The 13,411-nt window shown below is 44.8% G+C and overlaps 1 pseudogene; it reads left to right on the top strand.

Moving 5' to 3' along the window:
* The first annotated feature begins 3,293 nt into the window (after positions 1–3,293).
* LOC149978906 (uncharacterized) lies at positions 3,294–11,567 on the top strand (annotated as a pseudogene).
* Positions 11,568–13,411: the final 1,844 nt, after the last annotated feature.

Genomic DNA, 13,411 nt, shown 5'->3' with positions numbered 1-13,411 from the left:
AACCAAAAAAACAGACAGGAAAGAACTTCACAGCCTTGAGACAAAATGAGGGAGAAAAAACAGGGAGATGGGAGATAGGGAAGGAGGGATAACGGGATAGGACAGATGCTGGGCTTGCGATGAAGAGGTAGAAGACAAAACAAGGAAAAAGCCAAGCAAACAGTGAGGAGAGACAGAGGCCAGACGCCCTCATATTGCCTGGTATTTTCACATTAAAGGGAAAAGGCTGCAGAGATAAGGCTTGATGGAATGCACACTGCGCAGTTCAATACAGTTACACTCCGTCTATTCTGTCCTCGGGCAAGGCTCACTGCTCAAAAGCCAAAACAGCATTTCGAATAGTTTTCTGGAGTTAGTGTGCGTGCATTGCCACTCTTCCGTGCATGGTGGAGATTGGAGAGGAAGAAGGAGGCAGTAAAACTGAGGTTTGTTGAGCATCAAGGGAGGGTAAAAGGCTCAGTGTTTGGGAGAGAGGAGAGAGGATAACTTATTGAGAGTTAAGGGACTGGGCAGATGGCCAGGGTCCTTGAGCTATTCTTAGCTCTTTCAACTGTGTGCTCAGTACTCAGAATACAGAATGTGTGGTACTTTGCCAAACTAAAACTCTGGACCGACCACTGTGTGTGTGTGTGTGTGTGTGTGTGTGTGTGTGTGTGTGTGTGTGTGTGTGTGTGTGTGTGTGTGTGTGTGTGCAGGTGTGTGTGAGCATGTATATGTGTGTGTGTACTGTAACTGTGTGCGTGACTGTGTGTGTGTGTGTGTGTGTGTGTGCAGGTGTATATGTGTGTGTGTACTGTAAGTGTGTGCGTGACTGTGTGTGTGTGTGTATGTGTCTGTGTCTGCATGTATACATGGTGGGGGAATGTGTTGACTGGTAGTCACAACAGGGCGTTGCTGAAAGATGGTCATGTCAGAAACATTGGCAGATTCAGTGGAAACCCTTTGCCCTGCGCGACTAATAAGATGCCTGTGTATCTGTAGTTGGTTTTGTCCTAGTTTCCTGTGTTTAGATATCAGCCTTGAGAAATGCTATTAGCAATACAAGCAGTATAATTATTGAATATGGGAAAACAAGTGGCCACTGCTGTGCCTCGATCTTAGCAAAGAACCTTCACAGAGGACCTTTGCAAACTTCTGCTCCTTTGATTTGGCTCTGCCTGTGGGAGTGTTTAGCTCAATGTAAGGTAGTAAGGTTGAAAAGCATGTCGGCATGTCTTCCATGTATATACTGCAAGTGTGTGTGTGTGTGTGTGTGTGTGTTGTCTCAGGTTCTTCTGAGGCCCAGATCCAGACTGTTGCTAGGCGCCATGACCTCCAAAAGCAACAGTTTCCTGGGCGGAGGGTGAACCCTGCTATGTGCGGGGCAGTATTTCATTACTGCACCCTCCTCCAAACACACCACTGCCATCTCCTTCAGAACCGCTCATGGGTTAATTCTGTAAATGCTAGGAGCAACATCCATCTCTTAACGTCCCCACCAATCAATGCTGATGGCCTTATATATATATATATATATATATATATATATATATATATATATATATATATATATATATATTTTTCTCTCTCTCTCTCTCTCTCTCTCTCTCTCTCTCTCTCATATCATATCATATCATATCATATCATGCAGGAACACAGACTGCAGTGTCAGACATTTAACACAGGCCCAGTATGGGTTTGACCTCCACACAACTGGTGCAACACAAGCCTGCTTGGATTAAAGAAACATCACATGATTACTTTCCATTTAAAATCCTATTCTGCCACTAGTCTGCCTGCCCTGCTAGGCCTGATAGAGGAAAAGCAGCCAATCCAGAGAACCACCCCCCCCCCCCCCCCCCACACACACACACACACAACCAACCGTGTGCTCTGGTCTGAGTGGGGGCCATCTGCAGCGCTAAGAGGACAGGCCGTACTGCCAGAGGTACTTTACTGGAGCTCAGTTCTCTGCTTCAAGGAAAAGGAATCAGCACTGGCCCAGGGTGAAGGAGAAAAGGCCTGTAGGACTGTCTGGCCAACTCTGTGTGTGTGTGTGTGTGTGTGTGTGTGTGTGTGTGTGTGTGTGTGTGTGTGTGTGTGTGTGTGTGTGTGTGTGTGTGTGTGCGTGTGCGCGTGTTGGTGAACCCATGGTTCACCTCAAGCCTGAGTCTCATTACAGTTTTTTACAATCACTTTGACACTTATTTCAGAACTTTGATGTCATTTTTCTAAACTCTAGACACAAAAATCACAACCGATTAGCTCTAACATGTTTTTCCAATTGCTTTGATACAATACACATAAAGCTAAGATCATTTGTTCATTGAACTAAAATCACCTGTTCAAAATGACACTGTTCAAACTTAACAACAAAGTATTACCATTTCAAAATGCAATTCACACTGTTGCATTACTCTTAATGCATAGTTTTATGGAAACTGGCAAACAATATTCCATGTTTAGATCATGAAAGTTTCAGGATAACGAGATCCATTGACACCAATTACCGTGGAACATGAACCAATTGGACTACACTATCTATGGATGTAATGTTTAATCATCATTCTTTATCAGACACTGTTTCTATGGTCCCATGTACCACTTTTCCAGACCATGTTTTCAGATTTGACATTACTGCACACTCACCGGCCACTTTATTAGGTACACCTATCTAGTACTGGGTAGGACCCCCTTTTGATTCCACAACAGCCTGAATTATTCACGGTGTTGTACGTTAAGAGATGCCCTTCTGCACACCACTGTTTTGACCAACTGTTATTTGAGTATTTGTGGCCTTTCTGTTAGCTTGAATGGTTCTGGACATTCTCCTCTGAACTCTCTCATTTAACAAGGTGTTTTACCCACAGAACTGCCGCTCACTGAATGTGTTTTGTTTATCGCACCATTCTCTGTAAACTCTAGAGACTGTAGTGCGTAAAAATCCCAGGAGGGCAGCTGTTTCTGAGATGCTGGAACCACCATGTGTGGCACCAACAATCATACCACGGTCAAAGTTGCTTAGATTACACATCTTACCCGTTCTAATGTTTGGTCGAACAACAACTAAAGCTCTCTACTCTATATACTCTATATATTGAGTTGCCGGCAGCCACACGTTTTGCTGTTCGAAGGAGCAGGTTATTTGCATTAACACGTAGGTGTACCTAATACAGTGGCCGATGAGTGTATGTATGGAGGCCCTTGAAATTGCTTTTCCAACACTGTCAACTCATTAGTGATGATTGATTTCACATTATGGTACGTATATAGAGTCGTATCCAAGTACAACAACGTAGCAATAACATGGTGATCCAGGTCACAATAGAGGTCAATCAGTGGGAGGAGGAAGACGAGGAAGACGAGGAAGACGGGGTGGTCAAAGGAATGGCAGGGGACAAGCACCCCTTCTGAGAGGTGGTTGTGGGCCTCGTTTGAGAGGTATGGGGGAATGTGGTGGTAGAGGACAAGGCCACGGACCAAGACAGCGGCAGCAACAGCAAAGAGTGTCCAATGAAATCCGAGCAATAGTTGTAGACCATGTCTTAAATCATGGCACGACAATGACTGTGTCAGCTACAATGATTCAACCAAACCTCAGAAGATCAACCGTGGCCTCAATCATCAGAACTTTCCGCAATGAGAACCGGTAAGTCTTCAGCATGCACTAAACATTAGGCTACTCTCAACTGTCAAATGACTGTGTACTGCATGCCGATGTGTACCACAGAGTAGGTGGTGTGACTAAATGTGTTCTTACTGTCGTTTTCCCTGCAGAATCTAGAACTGCAGAATCGAGACTAGGCCAAAGAGGGGAGGCAGAGTAAAAATTCTGACTGACCAATAAGAGCGGGCTGTGGTCAATTTGGCTCGGGACGGAAATTATATTCACCATACAGAAATTCGGTTGCACATCTTGGACAATGACGACATGTTCAACAATGTGGAAGCCATAAGTTTGCTGACTATTGCACGCGTGCTGAAAAGGCACCAGGTGTCTCTAGAACAGCTATACCGTGTGCATGTTGAAAGAAATTCAGACAGAGTGAAGCAACTGACCATGTTCAGGTATGTTCAGTTTCAAGATGCCTGTTGTGAAAAATTCCCCAAAAATTCTGCATCATTGTAATCAGTAATTCTCTTTCCAAAATGTATTTTTAGAGGGTGATGGAGCTGGATGCTGACGAAAACCATCACAAATTCCTATTTTTGGATGAGGCAGGATTCAACCTGGCCAAGACAAGGAGGAGAGGTCGGAATTTCGTTGGCCAGCGGGCAACCATCCAAGTACCTGGACAACGTGGGGCCAACATCACCATGTGTATTTCGGAAGATGGTGTGGTGGGATGCAGACCTTGTATTGGATCAGAAAATGCAGCTCTCCTTGTAACCTTCCTTGATGAGCTAAATCAGGTCTGTAGAGCTGATGGCATGACTTATGTCATTGTGTGGGATAATGTCAGGTTCCACCATGCTCAAATGGTGCAAGCATGGTTTCAGGTCCATCCACAATTTACCACCCTGTATTTACCCCCATGCTCTCCTTTCCTTAACCTGAAATTTTCTCCACATGGAGGTGCAGCTGCAATCGTCAAGTGCTACAGTCAGAAATCAACATCAAACAAAAAAGAGAAGACAGGGCAACAAAAAGAGAAGACAGTGGGCAACAAAAAGAGAAGACAGTGGGCAACAAAAAGAGAAGACAGTGGGCAACAAAAAGAGAAGACAGTGGGCAACAAAAAGAGAAGACAGTGGGCAATAAAAAGAGAAGACAGTGGGCAACAAAAAGAGAAGACAGTGGGCAACAAAAAGAGAAGACAGTGGGCAACAAAAAGAGAAGACAGTGGGCAACAAAAAGAGAAGACAGGGCAACAAAAAGAGAAGACAGTGGGCAAACAAACTGGCAGACAGACTAAACACGTATGGCTTGTCTGGCGTGTGGGGAAATATAGGACCAGGCAGGGGGAAGTGTGCATGAGGCTGTGTGTGTGTGTGTGTGTGTGTGTGTGTGTGTGTGTGTGTGTGTGTGTGTGTGTGTGTGTGTGTGTGTGTGTGTGTGTGTGTGTGTGTGTGTGTGTGTGTGTGTGTGTGTGCGTCTGTCTGTCTGTCTGTCTGTCTGTCTGTGTGTGTGTGTGTGTGTGTCTGTGTGTGGGATTGGCAGCAAACAGTGGGAACAAAAGAGCCTCAGCTCTTGTTCCAGTAGGCCACAGCTGTTGGTATTTAAACTCAATGCAGGTGCTGCAGTCTTTGTGAAGCTACCAGTGCGTCTCCATCGTCTCCTTGTGTTTGAGTGTTTTTTGGAGATGTGTGTGTGAACGGTTAATATTGAGCTAAAGAAATAAATGGAATATGCAGAAGACATTCAGCTTTGCAAAAACATTTGGAAATGAATAGAGCGAGTGTGTGTATATGTGTGTGTGTGTGTGTGCGCACGTGCGAATGTGTAAGAGAAAGATGATGAAGTGGTCTTTCATTAGCAGCGTGTTGGTGGAGGCCCAGTGACACCCAGACAGTGTTCACACTCCCCAGTCACGTGACCTGAGTGAACCTCACCATGCTGCTGTCATGGCACTTCAACATAGTAAAGTGGAATGTGATGATAGAGCAGTGAATACTGGCCAATACTTATTATAACCCTACCTCTACTGCTCTGGCTGAAAAGACAAAAAAGGATTGGTTCCTCTCAGTGCCATCGGGGAAACTTTACTTAGGGGGAAGTTATTTCACGTAAGAGGAACTTCACAAAGCATTTTCAGGAAGTTGCTGGAGATGCACTTGTGAGATATCTGTTGCACTATACACACAATTGTAAATTAAACAATTACCTTTTTTTAGGATGGCTGGGAAATCACCATTTTTAGCATGTTTGCTTGCTTATTTTGTTTGTCTATGTCCACTCTAAGTCCTGAGTGTTGTAGCGGGCTCTGCTCGTTGTAGCAGCTGTCCAGGAGGCACCAGTTGAGCTAACAGTGTGGCTGGACCAGGAGGGGGGCTGACACCAGGTGGGATCCCAGTCTGGATGCCCCCTGCTGGGCATGCTCTCAGCTGGGACTGAGTCATCCTGGTTGAGGTCACACAGGTGGATGGACACCAGGCCACCAGTGTGTGGGGTCCTCGTGGCTCCCATGAGTGGGGGCCGGAGAAATGCCTGTCTACAAAAAGCACCCAGCTATCATGTGTAGTACACTTCAACATCACAAAGAGAGACATTCTGTTCTCGCTGATGGAAACACACTTGCTCACACACACACACACACACACACACACACACACACACACACACACACACACACACACACACACACACACACACACACACACACACACACACACACACACAAACCTCCTCTTCAATTTACTGTAACTTCATTGTTTGCTTGTCACACATTATACACATATACAGTAAATGAAGAACGTGCTCATCATACCACGTTTTTCCTTCCATCCATCTTCATGACATCTAGCACTCATCCATGATCAGTGAAACTATCTCTGGGGAACATGTGGGTGGGCGTCAGGACTTGCCTGCATCCCTGGTTGTGTATTGTGTATGTTTTTGTGTGTGTATTTGGTATTTTTGGTATTTTATTAGGATCCCCATTAGCTGTTGCGATAGCAGCAGCTACTATTCCTGGGATCCACCCGAGGCCTACATTTATGATTTACATAATACAGAACATTAATATTCGAGGCCTGCATTTATGATTTACATAATACAGAACATTAATAATCAAACATTTATGATTTACATTTAGATATATGACATTTGCATTCAGTAGCATCTACCGTAGGCTATCAGTTACACATACATATCAGTACAGTACATATCAGTACAACACATATCAGTACAGTACATATCAGTACAGTACATATCAGTACAGTACATACCAGTACAGTACATATCAGTACAGCACATGTCAGTGCAGCACATATCAGTGCAGCACATATCAGTACAGTACATATCAGTACAGTACATACCAGTACAGTACATACCAGTACAGTACATATCAGTACAATACATATCAGTACAATACATATCAGTACAATACATTTCAGTACAGTACATATCAGTACAATACATATCAGTACAGTACACATCAGTACCGTACATATCAGTACAATACATATCAGTACATACCACAGGAGGTTGGTGGCACCTTAATTGGGGAGGACGGGCACGGAGTAATGGCTGGAGTGGAATCAGTGGAAAGGTATCAACAACATTGAACACATGGTTTCCATGTGCTTGATGCCATTCCATTCGTTCCGTTTCAGCCACTATTATGAGCTGTCCTCCCCTCAACAGGTACATAGATATCAGTACATACAGTGCCTTGCAAAAGTATTCGGCCCCCTTGAACTTTGCGACCTTTTGCCACATTTCAGGCTTCAAACATAAAGATATAAAACTGTATTTTTTTGTGAAGAATCAACAACAAGTGGGACACAATCATGAAGTGGAACGACATTTATTGGATATTTCAAACTTTTTTAACAAATCAAAAACTGAAAAATTGGGCGTGCAAAATTATTCAGCCCCCTTAAGTTAATACTTTGTAGCGCCACCTTTTGCTGCGATTACAGCTGTAAGTCGCTTGGGGTATGTCTCTATCAGTTTTGCACATCGAGAGACTGACATTTTTTCCCATTCCTTCTTGCAAAACAGCTCGAGCTCAGTGAGGTTGGATGGAGAGCATTTGTGAACAGCAGTTTTCAGTTCTTTCCACAGATTCTCGATTGGATTCAGGTCTGGACTTTGACTTGGCCATTCTAACACCTGGATATGTTTATTTTTGAACCATTCCATTGTAGATTTTGCTTTATGTTTTGGATCATTGTCTTGTTGGAAGACAAATCTCCGTCCCAGTCTCAGGTCTTTTGCAGACTCCATCAGGTTTTCTTCCAGAATGGTCCTGTATTTGGCTCCATCCATCTTCCCATCAATTTTAACCATCTTCCCTGTCCCTGCTGAAGAAAAGCAGGCCCAAACCATGATGCTGCCACCACCATGTTTGACAGTGGGGATGGTGTGTTCAGCTGTGTTGCTTTTACGCCAAACATAACGTTTTGCATTGTTGCCAAAAAGTTCAATTTTGGTTTCATCTGACCTTCTTCCACATGTTTGGTGTGTCTCCCAGGTGGCTTGTGGCAAACTTTAAATGACACTTTTTATGGATATCTTTAAGAAATGGCTTTCTTCTTGCCACTCTTCCATAAAGGCCAGATTTGTGCAATATACGACTGATTGTTGTCCTATGGACAGAGTCTCCCACCTCAGCTGTAGATCTCTGCAGTTCATCCAGAGTGATCATGGACCTCTTGGCTGCATCTCTGATCAGTCTTCTCCTTGTATTGTGACGGCCCTGAATTATTTTGAGCCGTCTCAGTGCTTCTCCTTCCAATAGGGTGCTTTCCCTTTAATTCCCAATTAAATAGCCAGCATCAGCTGCGCAAAAGTGGCGCGTTTGTGATGGAGACGTGACTGAGGATGTGTTCCCGAAGCTTCTCTATTCCGGTTGTTTTGTTGCTGTTAAACGTGTGTTTTGTAGCCTGAGAGTTTACCCAGGATCGGATCCACTCTTTGCGTCCGTGGACTACTCCTCTCTATTCTTCGTGGCCTTTCTCCGCTGGAGATCTGTTGGCGGATTGGATTGTCTGACTGACCGACTGACTACCACCTTTTTTGTATACGGTATTTCATTTGTTTTGATATGATGTATACGGTGATGATTTATGTAGTTAGATGTAGTTGAGGAATTAGTAAGAGCAGATACGCTTTAAAGTTCTGTGGTAAAATTGTTATATTGATTGTATGATTTAATACTGGGTTTACGCTACACGGAATGAACGGACAAACATTGCGTGACAAAAGTCACTTGAGTTCACTGAACTCCTTTACCGGGCTGGACTCTTTTTAGGCCCGAGGTACAGGACATTTCTGGAGGAACCAGAACTCATTGTGTTATATTATTATGTGTGTGTAATCCATTGATGTTGCTAATACAACCCACGCAAAAGAATAGTTGTTTTTGAAGTTCTTTCAATGTTTTAAGGGTTTATGAAAAGTTGATTTCCCTTCTGACGTTTACATAAGTCCTTTGTAATGGTGTAGACTTGACGGACCAGATGGGACTCATTCCCTCCCAAACTAAAAGGAGAAACCAATGTTTTCTCTGGTAGGCACAACCTACCTGGCACCCCTATAAAAAAATAACCTCAAGTCAAAACCGTTACATAAAAAATGGCACCCCAGATGGGACAGCTCAACATTGAGAACTAACCAAAGCAAATATTTTGTGTGGAATTAAAACAATGGATTCACCCCAAGATAATGTGCTCATCCATTTCATACCTGTCAATGGGAATACACAGGGCCATTCTGACCATCAAGCTGACAACACAAATCATAATGGGAATGGAGATAATGGAGTTGATTTGGGCCAGAGCCCTGGGAATCTGAATGCTCGGTCTGGACCACAGGCCACAGGAGGTCTAACCAGTTACTCACTTATTGACATGGATCTGTGTGAAAGTACTGAGCCAGCCCTCTATCTGACACCCAACCTTCCTCCATTGTCTGGTTTATCTCCAGAGGTTGTAGTTTTACAACTTCAAGGTGACATCCTTGATATTCGTCGGACTCAACAACATCTCCAAACTCTTATCCACGATAAATTCAAATGTCTGAGGGAAGAGCAACAACAGAGTGCCATGGAATTCAGAAACTCACTGAGCACTCTAACCCACACGCTGACAGAGCTCAGTGAGAGTGGAAGACGGGAAATTACTGGTGCCATGGACAGGCAGTTTGACTACCAACGAAACCAACTCACTGCCACTCTCCAATGGCGCCTGCAACATCATCACACTGAGGTCCTCAAGGACGTTAATTCTGTTTTTTCTCCCATGGTTAACACTGTAGACCACTTGCAAACAGAGCTCTCTAATTGTGTTAAAATGTTGGATGACGTGTCTGTGGACATGGCCGCCATTAGGCACAACTCCTTACACAGAGTTTCTCTGGTGTCCACTTCTGTTCAGACCACGGAGGGCCAAGCTGGCACCTCTGAAGAGCCAAGACAAGGCCATGCTACAGCCACCCCTTGCAGGATGCAATCCACCATGCATCCTGGTGTTCATTTTCATTGTCCGATAACGCCCTCCCCCTCTACTTCCTCAATCCCTCCTAGCTCGTTTGTTCATGGTAATTTGAGTAGATGTCATGTGGGGGCGATGCCCATTAAATTGCAATTTCCCACCTTTGGGAAAAAAGATGACAGTCCTGATCCGCTAATGTACCTAGAAAGATGTCGTGACTTTCTTGCCCTCAATCCCTTGGCTGACGAAGAACTCCTTGCCACATTGAGGAATGTGTTGCATGGGACAGCTCGAGACTGGTGGGATGTGGCACGTCTCACCACTACCTCCTGGGCTGACTTTGAGGCCAAGTTTTCTTCTGCATTTCTGTCTGAGGACTACACAGATGAGTTGGCAGACAGAGTCAGGAATCGAGTACAAAGAGAGAAAGAGAGTATCCGTGACTTTGCATACGGTTACCACTCCCTGTGCAGAAGGTGGAAACCTGGCATTGAGGAGGAAGAGGTCATTAAATTGATTTTGAAGAACATCAACCCACTACTAGCCAGTCAACTCCGAGAACGAGTCACCACTGTCGATGGACTGGTTCGCTTGGGACAGCAGTTTGAGAAGGACAGAGAATGCCAACAGCAATATGACCAAAGAAAGAAACAGACACCCAAACCGTTACCCAAGACAGACCATCAACAACAGCCAGAGTCTCAAGCCATGACCCCTCTCATGTTCTGTTGGAGATGTAGCCAAAAGGGACATTCTTCAGCTACATGTCCAAGACCGTATCACGAAAACCCTTCCAGAAACCACAAATCACAACAGGCCAACACACCTAACTCTCTTCGCAGGAATGACCATCCTTCTCTGGGTGCTTTAACCAGAGCTGAAATCCCAAGAGTCACTGCCTATGCCCCCCCATCGACATCCCCTTCCTTTCAGTTCATACCGCACCAACTGGTGTTACCCCTGTCCATAGGCCCATGGACAGGAAGAGCCATCCTGGACACCGGGTCATCCTACACACTGCTCAATGAGAAACTGTGGAAGGAGGTTAAAGGTCCGCAATACAACTTGAAGCCGTGGACAGAAGGTCCACTCTATCTGGCTGATGGTGAGGCTAAACGACCACTTGGATGGAGTGAGGTAGAGTTCCGCCTGTGTAACCGCTCCTATATGATTCCTTCGGTTATCCTACAAACCAAGAACCTTGCTTTTCCTGTCGTGTTGGGAATTGATTTCATGTACTTCAGTGGTGTCCAGATTGATATCGCACACAATTGCTACTGGTTTCCATACAATCCGAGCAAGAAGCATTTCTTCCAATCAGAAGCTACGAAGTTACATGATTGGGGTTCAAATGTGGCAGTCTTCTCTGCCGTTGCTCCGTTACCACTAACCCTTGATAATCCTTCTGACGATCTCCTTTTACAGGCTGTAAGAAGAGCTCAGCTGGAACATCCAGAGGAGTTAAGGCTGTTGGAACAGCTGCAGAATAATGCTGATGTATGTACTTCAAGGCTAGGACGCACCGGGCTCCTGAAGCACAAAATATTCCTTACACAGGAAATGCCGATCAAGCAAAAGCCATATCGTTTGTCCCCAGCGAAGCTAATCATCCAAAAGGGACTCATTAATGATATGTTAACACAAGATATAATAGAACGTTCCTCCTCTCCTTGGGCTGCTCCTGTTGTCCTCATCCCAAAAAAGACTGGTGGTCTTAGATTTTGTGTGGACTATAGGAAGACCAACAATGTTTCCCAGACTGATGCCTATCCTTTTCCTACCATCCACGAGATCCTGGAGTCATTGTCTGGCGCTGTTGTGTTCACTACCCTTGACCTCAATAGTGGTTATTGGCAAGTTGAGATGGACCAGGAAAGCAAGGACAAGACTGCTTTTGTCTGTGCTGAGGGCTTGTTTTCCTTTAAGGTGATGCCTTTTGGATTAAAGAATGCACCTGCCACTTTCCAAAGACTGATGGAGATTGCGTTAGGTGAGCTCAAAGGGAAGATCTGTTTCGTCTACCTGGACGATATAATTATCTACTCCCAGAACAGAGAACAACACTTTCAAGATCTTCAAGCAGTGTTGGACAAGCTAAGAGAAGCTGGTCTGACTGTGAATATGAAGAAGAGCAACTTCTGCCAAACTTCCCTGAAGTTCCTTGGCCATATTGTGTCTTTCGACGGCATTCATGTGGATCCTGAAAAGACCAAGGCGGTACAAGATTTTCCTGTGCCAACCACACTCAAGGCCCTTCGACGGTTCCTTGGGATGGCTGGATGGTACCATCGGTTTGTGTCGAACTTCTCCCAGGTGGCAGAACCCCTCAACGCGTTGAAGCGAAAAGGAGTGAAATTCCTATGGACGGCAGAGTGCCAGAGTCCATCTCCATGACTTGAGAGCTCTTGTCTCAAAGAACATGACACAGGCTCGACTCAAGCAGAAGAGAAATTATGATAAGAACAGACGAGACATGCAGTTTCAGCTTCGTGATCGGGTGTGGCTTCGCTCTCATCCTTACTCGAAAGCTGAACAATTCTTCTCTGCCAAGCTCGCTCCTAAATGGCAAGGACCATATAGGATTGTGGAGCAGATGGGCCCTTTGAACTACCGAGTGGTGAAAGAGGACACCGGTGAAGATATGCGCGTTGTCCATGTCTCACGCCTTAAGGCCTGTTACCCCTCGGCTGAGGAGCGTGAGCTCCAAAAAGTCATGAAAATGTTTGTAGAGGAAAGTGATGAGGAGACCTTTCTCGGTTTCCCCGAACAAGATGTGCCTTCCAGGGCAATGGTCGGCTTTTTCCAGGGGAGGGGGTGTGTGACGGCCCTGAATTATTTTGAGCCGTCTCAGTGCTTCTCCTTCCAATAGGGTGCTTTCCCTTTAATTCCCAATTAAATAGCCAGCATCAGCTGCGCAAAAGTGGCGCGTTTGTGATGGAGACGTGACTGAGGATGTGTTCCCGAAGCTTCTCTATTCCGGTTGTTTTGTTGCTGTTAAACGTGTGTTTTGTAGCCTGAGAGTTTACCCAGGATCGGATCCACTCTTTGCGTCCGTGGACTACTCCTCTCTATTCTTCGTGGCCTTTCTCCGCTGGAGATCTGTTGGCGGATTGGATTGTCTGACTGACCGACTGACTACCACCTTTTTTGTATACGGTATTTCATTTGTTTTGATATGATGTATACGGTGATGATTTATGTAGTTAGATGTAGTTGAGGAATTAGTAAGAGCAGATACGCTTTAAAGTTCTGTGGTAAAATTGTTATATTGATTGTATGATTTAATACTGGGTTTACGCTACACGGAATGAACGGACAAACATTGCGTGACAAA

Source organism: Oncorhynchus mykiss, chromosome 13, assembly GCF_057628025.1.
Source record: "Oncorhynchus mykiss isolate SJ-2025 chromosome 13, ASM5762802v1, whole genome shotgun sequence".
In the NCBI taxonomy this organism is placed as follows: domain Eukaryota; kingdom Metazoa; phylum Chordata; class Actinopteri; order Salmoniformes; family Salmonidae; genus Oncorhynchus; species Oncorhynchus mykiss.
This window is presented reverse-complemented; position numbering and strand designations above follow the sequence as displayed.